Below are 21,601 nucleotides of genomic sequence, written 5' to 3' on the forward strand. Positions count from 1 at the left end.
TGCCTTAAATTGAAACCACGTCACAATAAACATCACTGAAAACATCCACACGCAAATCTCTATTGAACAATGAATCGAGTTCAACTTGTTTACATAACACAATTGGTGGATCCAATGCGAAGGACCATCAAAACTAACCTTAAATAAAGAACTGAAAGGGATTTGAATATCGAAAGCACACTCTGAAATCATGCTTGGGAACAAAAATAATCCAGAAACTATTTTTAGCGTTTAGAACACTAGGCAGGTGAAAATATAAAGTAGACAGTTCAACTATCAACTTTCATAACCAAATAAATTCAACTTTTTACTGATATTCAGTTCATTCCCTCGACAGACACATTGAAAAATACCCAATTGAATTCAAAGTAATTGTTATTTGCTCAAAGACGACAAAACGTTCGTGCATAAAAGGTAATTACAAATATGTAGGCTTGGAAAGCATATTAAGCAATTAACACAAAAAATGAACAAAGAAACCAAAAAACCAAAACTACAAACAATATCATGCTAAGGTATTAGTATATTACTTTAGAGGTTTGATGGAAGTTTAAGTAAAAAAAAAATTGGCATTGTGTATCTTCTTACGGGTTTTATATTGTGAGGATCGATTTGCCTGCCATGTTTTCTGCTCACAAGCGTGAAGTTAGAAACTGTCAAGGACGGTGTGGCGCGTTATTTGAATTTCTTGATCTGGTAGGGGTCTGTTATTGGGCCCTTTCCTTTAGATTTCGAAGGGAAATTTTGACACCAAAATTATTATTTGAAGGATTTTGACACTAGTTGTGTTTCAACTGACAATTTCGAAGTGATGTTTTGGTTTTGTTGTCGATACGTTCAATGTCACTCGGAGCATTATAGGTACCCAGAGTGATATGGAGGCGCATGGGCGTCGACAAGGTTTGGGCTAGCACAAAAATAGAGAGTTTTCGGTCCGATTTTGTTTATTTTTGAAATATAAATGTTACGAGAAGAAATTATTGCTAAATATATCTTGTTCATATTTTAAGTCACATGGTCGGTTCAGTAAAATAGTAAATTGAGAAATCAAATTTTCATTTTTTTCCTCAAACGCAAATAATGGGATTGTTAAGATCGTTAATGATAAATCTTTGCTTTTTCTATTCAATATTGAAAAAACAACATTGAATTGAAACTCAGTATTTAGTTATAAAATAACGACAAGAAGGTTCATACAAGATTTTGTGATATTCGTACGTACAACCAAAAACATATGAATAAGTTTTTGTTGGAACTTGAGTCCTTTCCTTCATTTTCCTGTAATCGTTTCAAAGTTCTTCATAGGATGCAATAAATCAAAAGTTTTTTAATTTAATTTTTAATTTTGTTAAATCCGAAAGGTCTATAAATAATTTATTAATATTCATTTAGCTATGTACTTTCTTCCACATTACTGCTTAGAAATCTCATTATGGACAAATATTCAATACAAATATCACAACACTCCCAGTACACTAAATTGATTCAAAATTTCCATTTTGAGTGATTTCTTCCCTATCGACTGCATTAGGTGACTCTATTTTGAATATTACGAATTTTTTGTGTTTTTAGAGTCCAAAATTTTGATTGAGCATTCTCGTCTGATAACGTAAAAGGTTAAAAATTAATACAAATCGTTAGGATGGAATTTTGTTGATTAATATTACAAATTACTTGACTGAGGCTTGACGAACAATCGAATTTAGTATATTTTGCAGTTTCGTGATATTGTCTCAGTAGGTAGTTATGCATTTCCATGTTTTATGCAGTAACCTTTATGGGAAGTTAGCTACATTTCATGGTTCCGTAATGTAGGTATAAGAAATTATTCAACACCTGTCTATTCGCTTGATTGATTATATGCTGGTATTGCGCGCGTTTGATGAAGTTTACATTTTGTGTCAATATTTCTGGAACAGAAATAAAAAGTTATTTCATTCATTGTCCTGCTCCATTTTTTTCTGTAATAGTACTTCAAATTGAAGATGAGTAACTGGTAGTGTACATCGACGAGATTATCGAATGTATTTTGTTTTATATAAAAAAAATAACTTCACATCCTATACCATACAATATAGGTATCTAAATTTTACATTTTCGTTTTTTACACCTAACTAACTAAGAATATCTCTACTCGTAGAAAAGTCAGAACTATTCAGGAATTTCGATTTCTAGTTTATATATAATGTTCATCATATACACCATAAATATTATGCTGACAGATTTGAACCTGAGGTTAGTTTGTCGAAATTACGAATGGAATTTAAAAAATGTTGAATACGAAACTATGAAGTTACTTGTATAACCTTTCGCTAATAACTAGGTATTCACAAAATCTTTGGAAAACCACATTTTCAATTTCATAATTACGTGTTATCAAGATTTCGATGTATTCATATTTTCAAATTGTATTCCCTGCTTTTTTGCTTTTAAAATTCATGAATCGGGTTTTCTACTATAGATACTTTCGGTACCTATACTATAAATATGGGTTGCTATTTACTCTTGAAAACATATAAAATAAAATTGGCTACTTTTGAAGTGAGTAGCCTTCTTGGATTTCGATCATATTCTTAGATTTCGATCATATTCCTGGTACATGTAAGATTTTCGTCGCTTCCATATAAATATGGCCATTTAAATTGAAAGCGCCAACAAAAAAAAAGAAAATAGGGCAATCCCAAGTTCGAGTCGACAGAATTATCTTGAACAATCAGTGGTAACAGCAGTATTTTTGGACATTTCAGGTATAGCCAATCCATTTGGTGGCCCACATTTCAGTATTGAAAATATTGATATAAACATGGAGATTTTTTCATTGAGATTTGGGCTTTCCATAACAGGGGTGAAGGATAGAGAGAAGATAGGTAGAAATCGTTCCTTCAACGATTCTAAAAAGTATTATATAATTGAAAATAATAAACCAAAAGCATTGCAAATTCCACTTAGTGGTTTATTCTTTCATCCTATCTCGTAGAATATTTTATTCATTCTATCAACTATTATATTACTTTTCAAGTGGTATGGAATATACAGATTAAATAGAATATCCTTCTTTTAAGAACGCCATCTGAATTTTTTCGGAAACTATCACAGAGCTAACTGCATGAAAATTGGTACAAAAATAAGTCGCTAACTGGTATCCTCTTTAAAATACGATCCACGAATCTGGAGGCTAAAAATAAAGAGAACGAATTAAAAATAAATAATCACTGAGAAACTATAAAATATAAAACTGATAAAATCTGAATGTTGATTCCTAATAATATTGCTCGTAATATTGAAGTCAGATGGAATCTATATTCCAAGTATGGAAATAATATGGATATGTTTGATTTATACTGACGGCATTTTTGTCGATATTAGGTACCCTAGAAAACATACCGCTATCATATTTCATTTCTCACATTCCAGAATTTGTCTCAACCGATTAGGTTGAACTATATTATGGTTTTTATAGTCATAGGTTTTTACAGTTTACGTTTTGGAATGTGAAAGAATCTGAAAACCCGTTCGTCCTCCGTCCAGTGCTTTTTCTTGTTATACGAAAACTATTATAGCTATGATGGATGAAATTTGCTACAAAAATCGATTGATTAATTAATTGAATAAAATTGGGAAAAGTGAAAACTGTATTTTCACGATGTTTTTCGATCCAATATTTTTTGCCGCATAGTCCTAGCTCTCATAGTTTCATGAGCTAATTGCTAGAAAGCTCCTGAATTCACGTAAATAACCAAATGCCCGTTTACTATAGTGTTGTAAGTACATTAATAAAAATACGCGTATAGTCATTAATACAGTATGTATATCAATCGAAAATTATGAAAAAAAACTTTAAGTAGTTTGCTATCAAGAGATAAAAACAGCATAAATATGATTCATGAACTTTCAATATTACCGGAACATAGCATATAGGCTAGGTGTTGGCTAATAGGCAGTAATAATAATAATAAAATTACACCACATAAGTGAACAAAATTTCTCGAAATTTAACACTTGAGATAATCATCTGAGGAAGTCCTGCTATATCAGTAGGTTTACCATAACTCCCACGAATATGTTGTTTCCTACCAGAATACATTACATATACATAATGCATTAGCCGATATTGATTCAAGCATAACAAATCTATGTTATTTATTTTAGCATAGAGTTCAAATGGTTTTAATTTACCATGTAATATTTGAATGTTCAATAGGTTAGGTACTAATTTACTATTCCATTTTAGACTGACGTCATTTGATTTCTTCAAATAAAAATCGCTTTTATGCCAAAACACTAAATCATACATGGTGCCTTGAAAGTGTTCTGAAGCTCCTACTATTACCTCATTCTAGATAGAAGGGGAAAGACCACAATATTTCCTCTTCTTCTCGTTAGAATTTAATCAATAATAATATCATCTTTATTTAGTTTTTGCATCAAGAATTTCCTCAAACCATCTTTGGAAGTTGATTCTCTACATTTGGATTCATGAATCCATATACGATGCCTGTGTGGTGATGCCTGAAGATTACATTCATTTCCTGCTCGATTTCCTGTACAGTCAGTTTACCGATAACAATGGGATCTTGTTTACGTATCTTACTAATATTTATCACAGCAACAAATTGCGTTCTTATTGGGATCTGGTTTGTTGCATATTGTCGAATCAATTATTGTAGATTTGTAGAAATTAACAAATGAGATGAATGAATAAATTTAAACTTAACCTTCAATTTAGACGTATTCGTTACAATTAGTACTGTAGATTGCATGCTTGTAAGAGTAGCAAGGAGACATTTGTTTGGTGCAAATCATCAATAGTAAAGTTATACGAAACGGAGTGGCTCAACTACTTAAGGCAACTCTTTCCTGCAGAAACATTACCGGTGAAAGATCCTAACCCCATCTAGATAGCAGTGGAATTGAAGACTGGATAGGAAAATTAAAAACTCCCTCCCCGCTAATTATACCTACACACCTCCTCCTCTGTTAGGTCGTCGGTACTGGCAGGGAAGTGTGTGGTGACTCGGTCGGCTCGAGAGGTGTAATTATTAAGCCCGCCACTCACGAAGCATTTTTCGAGACTTTGAACACCAAGCGTCCAAGAGATTCCAGTCGGGCAGTCAAGTTCATTCTCTGATTTACAGTCGTGAGGTCGTGTCCCGAGCTGCCCGACTGTAAAATAATCCGAACGCTCGAACATGGTAACCTCGTGAATGGCCTCCTTCAGCGTTGCGCCACAGTCTACTAAGGCCCTGACAGATTAATGAGGATCGCAGCGTTGCAGCGGATTCACCTCTTCACAATGGTGTGGGAGGGTATCTTAGGCAGAGATCGCTGGGTTGCCTAACTGAAGAGTCCACCACTGATCCAGCTCTCCCTTGAGAGTATGAGTATATTTCAGCTTATTTATTTCATGTCATATTTTAGATTCTACGCATTCCAAAAAGTTCTTCTACTTCAAGCCTGTTTGCATCCACTCCTGAATATAGGACTTCCCATGAATTCTCCAATTTACTCGACCTTGAGCCAACTGGAGCCAATATCGTCCAACCCTTGCTCGAATATACACTAATCAGCGTTTTGGTGTTTTTGGTCTTCCTACACTTCGCTTATGTTCGCCTTTCTTCCTGCCGAGCGAGATGCCCCATCTAGGACTATTTCATTTCCGCAATACTACCTATTACGTCTCTTCTACCTTTGTTCTAATTATGATCTCTTCATTTCGAATATGGTCTTTCATGGAGATTCCTAACATAATCCTTGCTATATAGATCTTTGAGTGGATCATATTCGATTTGCTGAGCGGACTGTGTGTGTCATCGTTTCAAAGGCGTAGGTGAGTAAGTAATTATGGTCTAAAATTTCTGAAAACATGGTGTATATGCACTCGTCAGTTTTTGAATGCAATGACATTCGACCAAATTGAGAATATTAGTTTTATTCCGTGGCGGTGCCGGAATGTCATTCTTGTCATTTCGATATTTTTTCCATTGATTTTGATTTAAATTTGATTGATGTATCCAGTATCAAATCAACAGATGAACTCCAAGGATCAGTTTCCTATTAAAATAGACGTTTGTAATATGTATTTTATTAACTTCTCGTTATCTATAAGAAAAATGTTCAGAATGTCACTGTGGCGAAAGAAAATATAAAATCCATTAATGACAAAAAAATACGATAGCATTAAAGGATTTTGAAATTTTGTTCATGTAAGGCCCCAATCTAAGAAAACAAAGTTGTTTCTATATTATATCTTGTATGATTTAAAGTGCATGGTATTCAAAGAAAAGTGCAAGGATGATCATATTGCGGATATTTGTATTTCCTAGGAATTTCAAGAAGAAAACAGTGGAAAATCATCTCCATTTGGTACATCTGCATTGAAATATTCACCAAACGTTTATTAGAATGAATTCAAATATTTGAAATAACAAGAATCTGTCATAATTTATATAGCATTAAAGGTTTTTAAAATTTTGTTCATTTAAGGCCCTAATCTAAGAAAACAAATTTTTTTCTATATTATATCTTGTATGATTTTAAGTGCATCGTATTCAAAGAAAAGTGCAAGAATGATCATATTGCGGATTTTTGTATTTCCTAGAAATTTCAAGAAGAAAACAGTGAAAAATCATCTCCATTTGGTACATCTGCATTGAAATATTCACCAAACGTTTATTAGAATGAATTCAAATATTTGAAATAACAAGAATCTGTCATAATTTATATAGCATTAAAGGTTTTTAAAATTTTGTTCATTTAAGGCCCTAATCTAAGAAAACAAATTTTTTTCTATATTATATCTTGTATGATTTTAAGTGCATCGTATTCAAAGAAAAGTGCAAGAATGATCATATTGCGGATTTTTGTATTTCCTAGAAATTTCAAGAAGAAAACAGTGAAAAATCATCTCCATTTGGTACATCTGCATTGAAATATTCACAAAACGTTTACTAAAATAAATTCCAATATTTGAAATAACAAGAATCTGTCATAATTTACAATAGCGCTACCTAAAGTTGACTTAACGAATCTTAACTAATATTCTCAAATTTGGCAAAACAAAATCTAATTAGTGCATTCACCAGGTTTTTAGACATCTAATTATGGTCGCATGAAATAGTCTTGTCAAATACCATTCGGGTATTTAATTTTTCCTGTGAAAAAAAATTGGATAAACACAATGCAAAGTAATATTTTATTAACAAAAAGCATTTGTGCAGTTTGTTGCCGCCACCACTGATGCTTTTTGTTAAAAAACAACGTGTTTTTTCAATTGTTTTCGGAAAAATTTGATGCCATTATGATATTACTCACGAAAATAATCCATTTTGGAGCATTTGCTTAATATAACTAACTCTTACCGTATCCAATATCATGATGGCAAACATTTTAATTTTCACAGTTAATTTCTCGAAGGACCTTCCTCTCGTCATCTCTGAAGGAATCCATTAGGAGTTATTTGTATTCATAACTCCCGAAATCAAGGCCTGTCCCCACGTTTCCTTAATAATTCACTCCGGTAACCGCTTCATATTTCATAGGAATCCGCTGAAAGCTTCACGCCAACAATGAAAACCCAATTTATTGTTCAATCTAGTTTCGAATAATAATATTCCTTCATTGTTGCATCTTAATAGTTTCGGCGAGAGCTTTATCGAATATTGGACGTGTCAGATATGTTCGGAATTGTACCGTGTGCAGCGTTATTAGTTATAAATTTTGGAACAAGGCGTTTTGGATATATCTTCAGGTTCGTTGATCCGTAACTCGCTGGCAGTGAATCTATTTTTTCACACGTGAGGTTTGTGGGTATTCGATTAGATGCGGTTTTGATTTGTTTTCTTAGAATTGTTTGTTGGGAGATTGTATACAGGGTGCTTCCACATTTGATGTGAAACTTGGAGGACGTGTTAGTATGACTCATTTACTGTAGTGACAAACATAAGTCAACAATTTACGAGATATTTGAGTTCTTGTGATTTTCAAAAGATTTTTCATCTTACTAGGTTGACCAAAATTGATTAAGTTTGGATTATTTTCGTGGCCAGCGAGATGCCTTGATCTAACACCGTTAGAAATGACAGCAGCGAGAAGGTTGCAGTAAATTTCAGGCGAAAAGTAATAACTGAAGACATAAGAAAAAAGGCTCGTGCTTGTATAAGAAATGGTGGAGGTCATTCCAAACATAATTTATGAATACATTTTCTTCTTAAATTTTGAATTCAATTGCAATAAAAAATATTTAAATCATTACTTTCCTTTTTTTGCTTCTTTCCCCTCTCAAATCTAAATCTGCTGATATGAAACAAAACCAGTGCCTGCATTCTAACGAAAATTTGTTTAGGAAATAAAGAAGCAATTCGGCAAGTTTTTAAAATCATTTTCTCTAATTATGTGGTTATTCCGTTCAATCTTCCACATCTTGAAGAACGAAATCGTGCAAGAATATATCAGAAACGCACAGTTTTCATGATTATAAATTATTATTATATGTTGGTACTGCGAACTTTCCGCCTCGGTATTATCTGTCAATTCATCAATTTGCCTTAAAGAAATCAGTTCTGCCAACCAACATTTTTCAATGCAAAAATCACTAAATGATTTTTATGAAAATTTTTCATTAATTTCAATAAAAATACAATGAATTAGAGAAAATAATGTATAATACTCGTACAGAAGGCTCATTTAGCATTCTATCACTCGTTCATTCAAAAACTCGCCACTTCGTGGCTCGTTTTTGAATGTTGAAATCGTGGAAGAATATCAATGCCTTGGCCTTCTGCACTTGTATTATAAATAACTATTGTCATACATAAATAGTGGATTTCGTAAGTTGCAGGAAAATTTACTTTTATTTTCTTCATTTTTCGAATCATACTAATTCTTATTCAACATCTAATACAGCATAGCTTCGCTTGTTTCATACATATCATATCCTTTTTTGATGAAAATAATCCAAAATTTAATTCAAATCTGATCAACGTAGAAAAAATTGACGTACAATGAAGTGGGGTGAGAAATTTTTTTAAAAACTCAAATATCTCAGAAACTGTTGATATTCAGTTATAAAAATGACTCAATCGACAGCAAATAAGTGATACTAACATCTCCTTCAAGGTTCACGCCTAATTTGGAAACACCCTGTATATTTGTTTGAATCTAACCTAAAACGCAGTATTGAAGAAATTCAATCCTTGGTAGTTATATTTAATATGAAAAGTACCCAAAAAAGTTCAAAATGTTCGGAAGCCCATGACTATGAGAGTTTCACCTCCCCTGAAGACTTTGAATCAATAGAATAATATCAACGGAATCTTTAAATCAGAATATAAAATTATTCATAAACTATGGATTCCGAATACCCACTTTATAAATTGCAAGTAGATAGAATAAGGGAACATACGGACTATCACCAGCTCAATTTTACTAATAATGTTTGAGAGATATATTTACGAGTACGAGAATGACTGTTCAAACGCAAATAATACTTGTTTATCGAGAGTTCACCACAAGAAAAGCTTTGTTAGGTCTGCAGACAGTATGTCAATACAATTTCGTATTCAAGTTACTTCATCCCAGTATAAGAAGCTTGAACAGAAATTTTGATCAGTTGCTTATTCTCTTGAGGCAATTTTGATTATACGGATTTATCTGAAATATGGAAAATATTTGATCTACAGTTATTTCCATTGAATCAATACTATATTTCATATAAGAGCGATAAATCAGAATGAGGGGTGGTATGTCAGATCTGGTTCAGATTATAATTACAAAATAGTGACTAAAAATGCAATGGACTTCTTGGCGTTGAATGGTTGTATTAGATATTCCATAAAGCAAATAGTTGTTTATAGACCACATACAATATCTAGAGAGGATTTCACGGATCAAATATCGCAATTGCTGAATGAGCACATAAAAACCACTGACCATGTTAACATTTTGGTAGGTGATACAAACATTAACTGATGATGGGGTACTTATTAATATCTGAATATATTGTATGAACATGAACATTACTTTGTTTCGACCATTTTTTCCATACAAAGACCGTAAAGTAATACTGGTATAGACCAAATATTTTTGAAGAACAAAATTGCAAAGAATTATCTCATGCCAGTTTTGCTTCATGTGAAGTAACTATCGGTGGAACTATATTATGCAGTTGCTCTCTTCGTGAAATCTGATATGACTGCTCCGGGATATCAAAAATTAAATACAATCAAGTTGTCAATTATTCATAATTAAAAATTACATTGGACACAATATATATGCGATGATATAGACTGTGCGGCGGAAATATTTGTTGAATGATTGAAAACGTTGATAAAGGACAACACAAAGACTATCAAAGTAATCACCAAAAGCGAGAAGGGTTCCAAACAAGCTCCAGGAAAATAGAGGAGGTTTCGCCGATTTTCAGATGAATATAACAACCGAAGAAGAAATTATGAAAATATTGTAGCCCCTGGATTAGACTTTATATCCAATCTTTGTTCAACGTTGCATTAAATATGCTTAGGTCTTAACATACATTGTCAATCTCCCCTTACAAGTCGGTAGATTCCCATCATACTTGAAGTCTGCAATTATAAAAACTCTTTCCATGTCCAGAGACAGACATGTTGTTGGGAATTATCGCTTAATATCATTGACATCCATCTTTCAGAAAAAAAAAGTGTTCACAAGGATTGCTGAGTTTTCGGAAATTCATGGTGTACCTACTGATCCTTCGGCAATATAGATTCCACCTTGAAATTTGATCGCAGATCCTTCGACAATTCTAAGTCTTGCTTATGCATATTTTTCGATTCGTAGAAGGTGCTCGATTCAGTGGAACATGAAGAGTTCTTGACAACATCGGAGGAATATGAACTTTTTGGGGTGGGATTGAGAACATAAGGGAGAAAATAAGACGCGACCTTTAGACGCAACGAAGTTGACTGTTGACCTAGTTAGTATTGAAGTAACATTCAGACTATGTATACGCACAGTAAGCTAAATAAAGAAATTCAAAGCTTCAAACTTTTATTACTACAAACCCAACAAAACTATCACTAAATTTTTGGTCCTTCGAGTCGGATGGCATAGTGAATCAGTGAATTCAATAACATTTCCCAGGCCCAGAGGAGGCAGAATACAGCATCCACAACGGAGAACTACAACTACATGTACCATTGACTATCGGGTATATTTCAATTCACAATATACATTGACCTGTCAATCTTCGAATAAAACGTTGAACTATTGAACGCCTTTATAGATTTCGATAAAAATTTCAAGAAATGAGTCTAACAACAATCAATATTCACTTCTAATGACTTAGCGCCGGTCGAGACTGAGAAAAATATATTTTTATGTGACTTCTTGTATAACACCCTGTACAATAGTAGATTAATGACCTAATGAAATATACCCAACTAGCACTTCAAGGCAGAGAGATTCCCAAGCGCGGATATTCCACACCATATATAAAGTATTGTTATAAGAGTCAATCAAGAAGCATAATTCATTTATAATTTATATTCATCTTCAATTAATAGATAGCATTAGCGTGAACAATAACAAATGCACCTAGTATGTGATGTAACTGATTATTGTACACTGCTGATTTGTACCTGAAGCTACCAACTTGACCGTAAAATTGTATCACAGCCTTATCTTGAGTCCCAAGATGAGTGTCCTCTTTAAAGCCTGGTTTACATTGGTATACATAATTAGTAGTAGAGTTCAGTGGTAGAGTTATATTCCCCTACTAGAATAATGTAAACCGGTTGTGCTGATAGTAGAGTTGGACAGATAGTGCAGGCGAGAATAAAATGAATAGCACGTGTGGAATAGTGCACTTCACTATCCCACCAAACTTCCACAATCTTAATCTACTCTACCGCTTTGTTCGTTGACTATATCAATCATAGATTAGGGGTCCTACTTTTGTATTTATCTGTGATATCAATGTAACCAAACACAGGTTTGATTTTAGTTTAAAAGGGGATGGTGGGTCTTTCTAGCTGCTTGCTGCTTCAGCCTTTGAACTATCTTTTCAAATTACTAGCAAACGTGAATACAGTTCCTTCACCAAAATAAACATTCTTCAGTAAAAAAGTATGCTAGTAAACTCTACTAGGTACTAAATAAACCAATGTAAACCATGCTCAATTTTTAAGGAGAAATGAAATCGTTCTTCATTGTAATCGGATATTCTCTTCAGTCTACTGGACTTGTTCTGTATACATATTGTTTTGTATTCAAGAAAGTAAATATCCATCAGAAAACCACGATGTGGTAACAATAAACAGAAACAAGATAAGCTTGCATTCGAGTTCCCCAACAAGAACATCGGCCTTGATTTTTTCGCGATCGTTCAACAAGCTATAAATAACCTAATGTGGAGCTATTTTCGCAATTTTTCGGTCAAAGGAAACTTATTAACGCTCCGATAAAGTTATACGTGTGAGAAAGCAGGCGGCGGGTTGGTAGACAGAACTGAAAGCAGGAGACAACATGGCGCCGACATTTCCATTTCTTTCGATCAAGGCTGGTAAGGAGAATCCATTAGTCTGGTGAATTCAAGGGCGTTCAGGGACGCTCAAAAGGGAATTCCACGAGGAATGCTCTGCACATAGGCGTAACAGTAATTGATTAGTTTGCGGCGAATTTACCCTTCGACTTTCGTAGAGGATACTTGAGACGGTGGAAATATTCCAGGGTATTCTTCATATTTTCAAGGTGACTGGATATTTATTTACAGCAGAGTCAGTAAATACTGAGTTAGAAACCCTACTATCCGGACTAATTGTTGTCTTTAGACATTCGGATAATCGAAGAGGAGGGATTATCCTATATACCTACACATATCGCCAAAATTCTTGGAACCCTCTCGTAAATTTATCATGAATCGTTACATTTAATCTACGGAAATGTATACCTACAACAACAATGTCCTTCAATTTTCATTCCAATTTTTTAAAATGGTTCATATCAATTTAGAGCATTTAAGTGATTATTGAGTTTTTCTTTGCAATTGTGTCTGGCAATAGATTGTCAGTGTTCAAGATAGCAAGAAAAGTGGCTTTGCATAATGAGGGTCGAATCATAAAATCGCGGATGGCCTAAGAATTCCCCGTACTTCAGTTAACCGAATAGTGCATTCGCACCAGGAAACTAACAGCGTTCACTAATCACTGAGGACCTAGAATTGAGCACCATAGGGTAACTAGTGCAAGAGAAGATGGGAATCTAGCAGGATATGAACGTCGGAATCGGACCATAACATTTTCAGCTGTCCGAAATCATTTAGAAGAATGTTTGGTCACTTAATTTCTAGTACCACAACTCAATACGGCGGAGACCTGCTAGAGTCAATTTCCGATACAGGAGACCATTAAGAGTACCCAGGTTACTTCCCAGACACATAGCCGTTCGTTAACAGTGGACTACAGGAACACAGAGACTGGCTGTTTGGTCATTGGCGAATTTTTTTTTTCAGACGAAATCAGAATTGGTTTAGTTGGTTATAGCTATATGCTGACGGAACACTGTCGGTACAAACATCATTTGTAACGTATGGGAAAGTCAGCTGATGAAATTTGCAGGCTCTGTGGATCAGAAGCAGAAACAGCCGAACAGATGGTATGCAAGTGTCCAGAGCTGGCTGGCCTATGAAACAATCATATGGGGAAGCCGGTCCTGGATACTCGAGAGGTAACGGCCAAGGCCCCTTAGGAGGTTGTCAATTTTATCAACGTCATTGACGACCTCCTTGGGTTTCCATGAATGAGTAGGGTAGAGAACAAAAGTTTTCATGGTCGTAGTTCCCGGAAGGCTTACCGAGCCACAACGACCCCAGTTCAAATAATAATAATAGTTATAGTCAGCGACACAGAGTTTGGAGAGGGTCAGGGCAACATGAAAGACTACCTTTTGCCAGAGAAGTCGTTTAATACCAAGGAAGATCAGGCATAATACATGGTCGTCGTCCGTAGCCTTTTCCCATTCTAAACACTATGACAGGGGATAGATATGTTCGAGACATTTTTTAACCTATTATTTATTCTCTTCGATATGAAATTGGGGTCAATTTCTTTTTTATGGATGGTATCATTGCACGAGAAGAGTACAAAATTCACTAGAGATTGCGAATCTCATATTGAGGACATTTGAACTTGCAATCTCAAATAGAATTAATCCTAGCACCCTCCAGGAACTCGCGGCCCAAGAAGAATGGAACAATATCCCAATGGATACCATTAGATCTCTTATTGTTTCCATGCATGTAATTTTTTTCTTGTTCAGTTAAGATTAAATTCATCCATTGCATTGGTTACATAAACTAATAAAATGTACAACACAAATGTAAAACACTTCTTGACTTTTATTAACAGTGTCTCATTTCGCCAAACATAAGGTCTCAGAATTCCGACGATGTCTGAATTACTGCAAATATTATTCCTATGTATATATTTATTGAGAAAACCAGAAGTAGCACTAAGCAACATAAATATATATTCATTAAAAAATAAATCACTAGATTCTAAATATTCACATAATTAATATAGATTTCATTCTGGGTTAAAATACTGCGTGATTTTCATTTGACGGAGACAATTTTTTCTTTTCGATGCGGCTAAGTCACGGATACGTTTCAGTCGCAACAAACTCAAAGTATCACACTCTGTTTGTTTTTCATACCATTTTAAAGCTGTTTCCAGGGCTTGAAATGCTTCATCATGAGATGGTCCAGCATTTTCTTCTTCATCCACATATTCTTCAGCTGTTTCCAGGGTTTGAAGTGCTTCATCATGAGATGGTCCAGCATTTTCTTCTTCATCCACATATTCTTCAGCTGTTTTCAGGGCTTGAGGTGCTTCATCATGGGATGGTCCAGCATTTTCTTCTTCATCCACATATTCTTCAGCTGTTTCCAGGGCTTGAAGTGCTTCATCATGGGATGGTTCAGCAGTTTCTTCTTCATCCACATATTCTTCAGCTTCATCTTGAATTTCGTCCTTGATAAATTTATCCCCGAAAGAATCAGCTGCATTCAAATCAGCTGACATTTTTTCACTCTGTATTTCCAACTTTCGAATTCTATGACGGGATTTGAATTTAAATAACCATCCGTTACTGGCCACAAACGATTCATCGCCACCCATTTCTTTATTCAACTGCAAAGCTTTTTCACAGAGCAAAGGACCAGATATTGGTTGCCCAGTTGATCGTTTTTGCAAAAACCAACAATACAAAGCTTCTTCTAACATATCGTTTTTCGGTTTTTTCATTGTTTTCCGATGTGAACTTCCTCCTTTGCTATTGAGTTTGCAGGTGTACTCCAAAATCGAATCAGAATTCTTCTTGATGTCGCTGATCGTAGATGTACCTACACCGTACTTATTAGCCAGCTTACGACATATTTCTCCTTTTTTCAATGAATTGATAATGTCGATTTTATCTTTAAGCGATAACACCATTCTCTTACGCTTTGACATTGTTAAAGGAAGACTCAACACGACACAACGGAGTATCAATTCAGATCTAACTGCGGCTATTACGAAATCGTAGTGCAGACTGCAGATATCGGGGAAATTTCCGATCGACCCCTCGCTCGTCAATACTCGTGGACGTCCGGATAATCGAGAATGCGTATAACAGGGGTCCGGATAATGAGGTTTCTACCCAGGACCGGGCCAAGCCCAAGTTGCGCGCCTAGGCAAATGTTATCATTGAGCCCCTTCTGGTTTTTCTTTATAGTGGCTCAAATTCCAAATTAAATAATGGTGAATGAAGAATTGCCTCTACATCATTATTGTGCAGAGACTATAAAATTCCACTTTCACTTAGTAATTCTTTAATAAAACAACAATTTAAAAATTTTATAACGAGAGTTCATTTAAATTCGTGGTCAAGAATGCTGTGGAGAAGTAGATTTTCTGTGATTGCAAGAAGCGCTTGGCTTCTACCATATTACTAACATTTGTTCACATACTTTGAATTTGGTATCTAAATTGTACAAGCTATTAGGCCAATTGAAACGTCCCTGGTTTGATGCACAGATTGCGGTGCTAGTATTAAATCCATATGACTTTTAGTTAGTACCAACCTTCAATCGATACGGGTCAAAATTTGACAGCAGTCCCACCATTAGTTTGTGAGATATTGCGTTGTGACTGTGAGCTACTTTGTTATTTGAAAAAAGATGCAGAAAAAAGAATATCGTGTGCGGATAAAATATTGCTTTTTGAAGGGAAAAATACAGTTGAAGCAAAATCTTAGCTTGATGAAGAGTTTCCGGGGTTAGCATCAGGAAAATCAACCATCATTGATTGGTATGCTAAGTTTAAACGTGGTGAAATAAGCACCGAGGACGGCGAACGCAGTGGATGCCCAAAAGAGGCTATCACTGACGAAAAAATCTGAAAAGTTCACAAAATAATTTTGAATTACCGTGAAGTGAATTTGATCGAGATAGCAGACATTGTGAAGATATCATCTGAACGTGTACATCATATCATTCACGAATATTTGTTCATGAAAGTTGTGTTCAAAATGGGTGCCGCGCGAGCTCACAATCGATCAGAAGCAATAACATGTTTATGATTCTGAGCAGTGTTTGAAGCTGTTTCAGTGCAATAAACCTGAATTTTTGCGTTAATATGTGACAATGGTTGAAACATGTCTCCATAATTTCACTCCGGTGTCCAATCGACAGTCAACTACACACGAAGAACCGAATCCAAAGCGAGGAAAAACACAACAGTCAGCGCAAGGTGTAATATTCATTGATTACCTCCAAAAGGGCCAAACCATCAACAGTGATTATTATATAGCATTATTGGATTGTTTAAAGGATAAAATCGTTGAAAAACAGCCCCATTTGAAGGAAAAAAAGGTGCTGTTTTGATCAAGACAATGCGCCGTGTCACAAATCAATGGCAAAACTGGTTGAATTGGGCTTCGAATTGCTTCTGCATCCATCGTATTCGCCAGATCTGTCCCCCAGCGACTTTTTCTGTTCTCAGACCTCGAAAGAATGCTCGCTGGAAAGAAATTCAGCGCCAATGAAGAAGTAATCGCCGAAATTGAGGCCTATTTTGAAGCGAAAGACAAATCGTACTACAAAAATGGTATCGAAAAGTTGGAAGACCACTATAATCGTTGTATCGCCCTCGAAGGCAACTATGTTGATAAAATCGAATTTCGCCAAAAAAATGTGTTACTAATGTGTACTATGATAGACCGGGACTTTTCAATTGGCATGTTAAGCGCTACTTTGTATTCACAGAAAATCAACTCTAATTTCTCCACAGCACTCTTGACCACGAATTCAAATGAACGCTCGTTATTTATACAGGGTGTTTCCTAAACATGCGGCAAAAATTGAGGGGGTTGTTCCTTGGACTATTTTAAGCATGTTTTGTCCTTGGATGATTTTTGAAAAACCTCTTTGTTTCGAAGATACAGGGCGAACAACATTTTTCATATTTTTAAAATTAATAATAGTTTAAATAAAAATGCGTACCGCACTGTGTTTACTAAGTAGGTACAATTTATTTTTAAATTTGTTTAACAACATTCCAATTACTAAAAACGGCCAGTTTTTTGACTAAAAATTGATAGTTTATACCACTCCAGTAGAAAATGTGGAAGACTTGCGAAATCGGATCATTGCTGGGTGTAACTTAATAAGAAATGATCCTGGTGTTTTTGAAAGGGTTCGGCAGTCAATGAGGAGAAGATTGGATGCTTGTATGCTGGCTAGAGGTGGTCATTTTCAACAGTTTTTGTTGGTTGAGTTGAATTTTCATGTAATTTTTCATAATAAAATGTTATTATCTGAAATTTTGTTTCCCCTATATCTTCGAAACAAATAAGTTTTTCAAAAATCATCAAAGGACAAAATATTCTTAGAATAGTCCAAGAAACAACCCCCTGAATTTTTGCCGCATGTTTAGGAAACACCCTGTATATTAATTCGCGTTATAATTTAAATTTTGAAAATTACCGCTTCGTTACCGAAACTGACATAGTCGAAAGTATTCCTATCGCTATGTAGATGTTGTGAATTAATTTTAATTATGTATTGTAGTTTGTAGTAAGCTGATCGGAAAAGATGCAACATTATAATCTCAAGACTGTAAGAATTGTAACTCTAGTAGTAGGTTATATTGCATTCATAGTTTTGAGATTTATTTAAAAATGTCTTAATATTTCATAAGAAATTGAAATATTTTAAATTGTTTGAAAGCAGTTCAAATCTTTCAGTAAAAAACATGAATACTAAAATGAAGTGAGGCGAAAAAACAGTTTATTTTGAATTTCGCTTCGGCACTTCGGTGTTTCGAGATTCATATTTATACATCAATAATTCATTAATCATTTCATGAAATTTGATAGAATAATGTAAAATACATTTCTGAAATATGATGTAATGGAACCAGGATGTCTGATGCAGCGTCCCTGGGCTATTCCCATCTTGCACCTGAGGGTGGCTCAGCCCAGTATGTATATGAATTTCGGAGTCGTGCAAATGTAGACTGAATATTTGTTTAACTATACTCCAATCGAATATGTCTTAGTGAAGAAGTTGTTGTCACCGAAATGTCAAAAGATTATGCATACTCATGTTGTTGCGTCAAGTGAATTTCACACAAACTTTACGGGCAGTTGAATATTCGGAGAGACGCATTTAGGTCGGAAAACCAACCCCTGCAGGTACAGCGAGGGCTAAAAATAGAACAGGAACATCCTTGGCGCCACATTGGCGCTACATATGGTCATCCTGAAGTCACATCTAAGGGCAAGGAACGAAGACGTGGACCAATCAGGGACCTGGATTGCGCTTTGGTATGCAAAATCCAAAGCGACCCTCAACATCCCCAGGAAATAGGGGTACCATAATCAGTACGCTCGTAGCTGTTACCTTGTAAACACATAACTTGTACAACCAAATTCAATATATTAGTTAAAAAATCCGGTGTTTCATTATCCCAATTTAATAGAATTACAGTTGATCGATTCAACCAAAAACATATATTACTTTTTTCCAATGAAAAATGATCAATAATTACGCATTTCTAATGAGAGATAATTTTTGAATTATAGATAATCGTGGTATTCGACTGTCGAATTTTGATTTAAGATTTATATTCAGTAGGTACTTAGGTAGGAACAAGTTGACCGAGTTTATGGCAGCGATAACTATTTTAATTATATAGATAAACTATAAACTATATATATATATGAAAATTTCATTATTGCAATACCGTTGTTCACCTTACAGCAATTTTCTCTAGTGGTTCAATAATCCTAAATAGAACAATCTGAAGAGTATTCTCATATTCTCAAATCTCAGGATCTTATTGATATGAAAGACACCAAAATGAAGCAGTTTGGGACCAATATATTCTGAAAACTTCATCAATGAAAACACTATCTATCCAATAGGTAATATTATACTTTGATAATTTCAAGTGTAGAATTAAAATTTGGTTTGTTTTATAATTACATGAAAATAGGGTAGAAGAAGGAAAACAAAATATAAATATAGATGCATAGATCGTTACTGACGTTATTGAATTGTTATTAAGATTTATCGTGGTGAATTCGGAATAAGAATGGTCTCGATTGCCAGAAGTTGTTTCTACTTCAGCCAACATTTTTTTCGAGTAAATGGCATGCTTTAACTTCACACATAGGTTCTTTATGTAGAAATTCTTTTGAAGTCAGCCTTGAATCAGGCAGAAAGAATGATTGATTACCCATTTTATTTTTTATGAATGTTATTATTATTATTATGTAGAGATATAAATGTCACACAGGAAAAAAAAAGATATTGATTTGCTATGTATAGCGAATCATGAAATTTAAAACAAATTACCAGTAAGATATAACTATATTAAAAGGAACAGAAATTAGCCTTTTGTTGTGAATGAGAATATCACGTCATAGAATAATGCAAATGAAAAAATTTTTTTCATTAAGTTTCTCATTAATATTTAAGAATTATATCAGTGCAGTGTAAATATCATCTATCAATTCTTTTGCGAAAAACGAAAAGTTATCGAAATACGTTTTTTTTAGTTAATTAAAAATATTTCCTCTCTACAATGAAGATTATTGTTGAAGGAAATAACATAAAAACCCCATGAAAATCAGTGATTTGTAAGAAGAAATAAGTCTGATTTCGTTTTGAACTGAGCTGCCACGTGGTGGTGTTCCCTCTTTACATTTCAATGAAAATAGCAAAAACAAATGTATGAGCAAAACAGCTGAGCAGATACGTTTTCTGCCCATTCATGTAACTCGTAAGCAAAGAAGATAAATCCCTTGAAATATTAAAGGAACGTAATCAATGATAATGAAGAATAGCCTTTTAGCTATTGAGCAGCGAAAAAACTATTCAAATAATATGTTCCCTGGTTCAAAAGTTATGATGATATAACAAGCTTTTATCGCTATGTCTACTTTGAGCATCCTATAACTTGAGAACCAGCGTTGACCACAAAGTCTACTGATCAGTTTTCTTTATTAAGGCCTAAAGTTCTACAAAAAAACCATACTAACATTTTAAATTAACCGGTAACCATTTTTCATACACTCAGGTCTTTTTTCCAGGAAGTAAATTATCAAGACTATAACCTCAATTATTCCCCTCAGCAGAAAATGCTAAAATCATCGCACCTAAATCCAATTCAGCATTTCTACACACCGACCATGCCAATTCACCACGAAGGTCGACACCTAAGTGTATTCTTATTCCGAAGCTGCGTACGAGCAATTATGTGTAACGTTGGCGGATGCACATACGTAATTACCAGGAAGAATTGAGTTACGACGGCATCTTAGTAGGTCAGCACCTCGTCATCCCGATCGTTTATCCCGACCAGCAGATGATATAGACAAGCGATGACCTGGTGACGCTACTATTTTTAGATCTTCCATTATTGTGCGGTTTCATCGGAAGCTGTAGGGTTGGGATTATAATAGTTTGTTTCATACTCACCTGAAATCAAAGTATCAATACTTGGTTTATTCAAAACTGCTAAAGATGTTTATATCATAGTCTGGGAAATTTATACAGAATTTTCCTGGAGCTTTCGACTACGTTTGGAATGAGGTTCTCTTGCGGAAGCTCTACTACTGTGGTATCAAAGACAAACAAGTGAATTTTTTCCGTAGTTACTTCACGCGAAGAACCCAATATGATTCCATCAGTGTCAAGGATTCCGAATATATATTATCTGCTATATATCATATAGTTAGAGGGGTTTCACAAAGAAGCATCCTGGGTCCACTACTTTCTGTAGTACCTATACATACGACAATGATATGCCAACCATTATTCCGTAACACCTTCATAAATTATGCCGATGACGCAAATATCACCGTGAAATCCAAAAATCTATAGAAAACCTTAAACGACTTCTCTTTTCTACTTTAACAACAATTAATGAGAGGTGTGAAAGTCATGATGTTAAGATGAATTTTTCTAAGACGGAATACATATTTTTCACCTACAAAAGAAGAGGACAAATAAAGCCACAACTCCTTTCATCACAAAAGGTTCCAGTACCCCTCGGCCAGAGCACTAGGTTTCTCGGTACCT

At 34.6% G+C, this 21,601-nt stretch overlaps 1 protein-coding gene and 1 long non-coding RNA gene across 6 annotated transcripts in view; both read right to left on the reverse strand.

The window, feature by feature from the left end:
• Nucleotides 1–21,601, reverse strand: part of LOC123677184 (tau-tubulin kinase homolog Asator) — a 62,006-nt gene that overhangs the window by 18,124 nt on the left and 22,281 nt on the right. Inside the window, exon 1 of one of the 4 annotated variants that reach the window (XM_045613757.1) lies at nt 589–828. The exons of 2 other annotated variants lie outside the window; for them this stretch is intronic. The gene's annotated coding sequence lies outside the window, so the exon portion shown is untranslated. Of the gene's footprint in view, nt 1–530; nt 551–588; nt 829–21,601 lie in introns of those variants that run through there. One more of the 4 variants, XM_045613758.1, reaches the window with a different exon arrangement.
• Nucleotides 2,930–20,731, reverse strand: LOC123677186. 2 transcript variants are annotated; one of them, XR_006747068.1, is made up of 2 exons: nt 20,560–20,731; nt 2,930–3,175 (listed from the first exon to the last, which is right to left on the reverse strand). It is a non-coding gene; the product is annotated as an uncharacterized LOC123677186 (long non-coding RNA). The 2 variants fall into 2 exon arrangements; XR_006747067.1 differs by lacking the exon at nt 20,560–20,731 and adding an exon at nt 7,359–7,712.

The sequence above is a fragment of the Harmonia axyridis genome, chromosome 3 (genome assembly GCF_914767665.1).
Source record: "Harmonia axyridis chromosome 3, icHarAxyr1.1, whole genome shotgun sequence".
In the NCBI taxonomy this organism is placed as follows: Eukaryota; Metazoa; Arthropoda; class Insecta; order Coleoptera; family Coccinellidae; genus Harmonia; species Harmonia axyridis.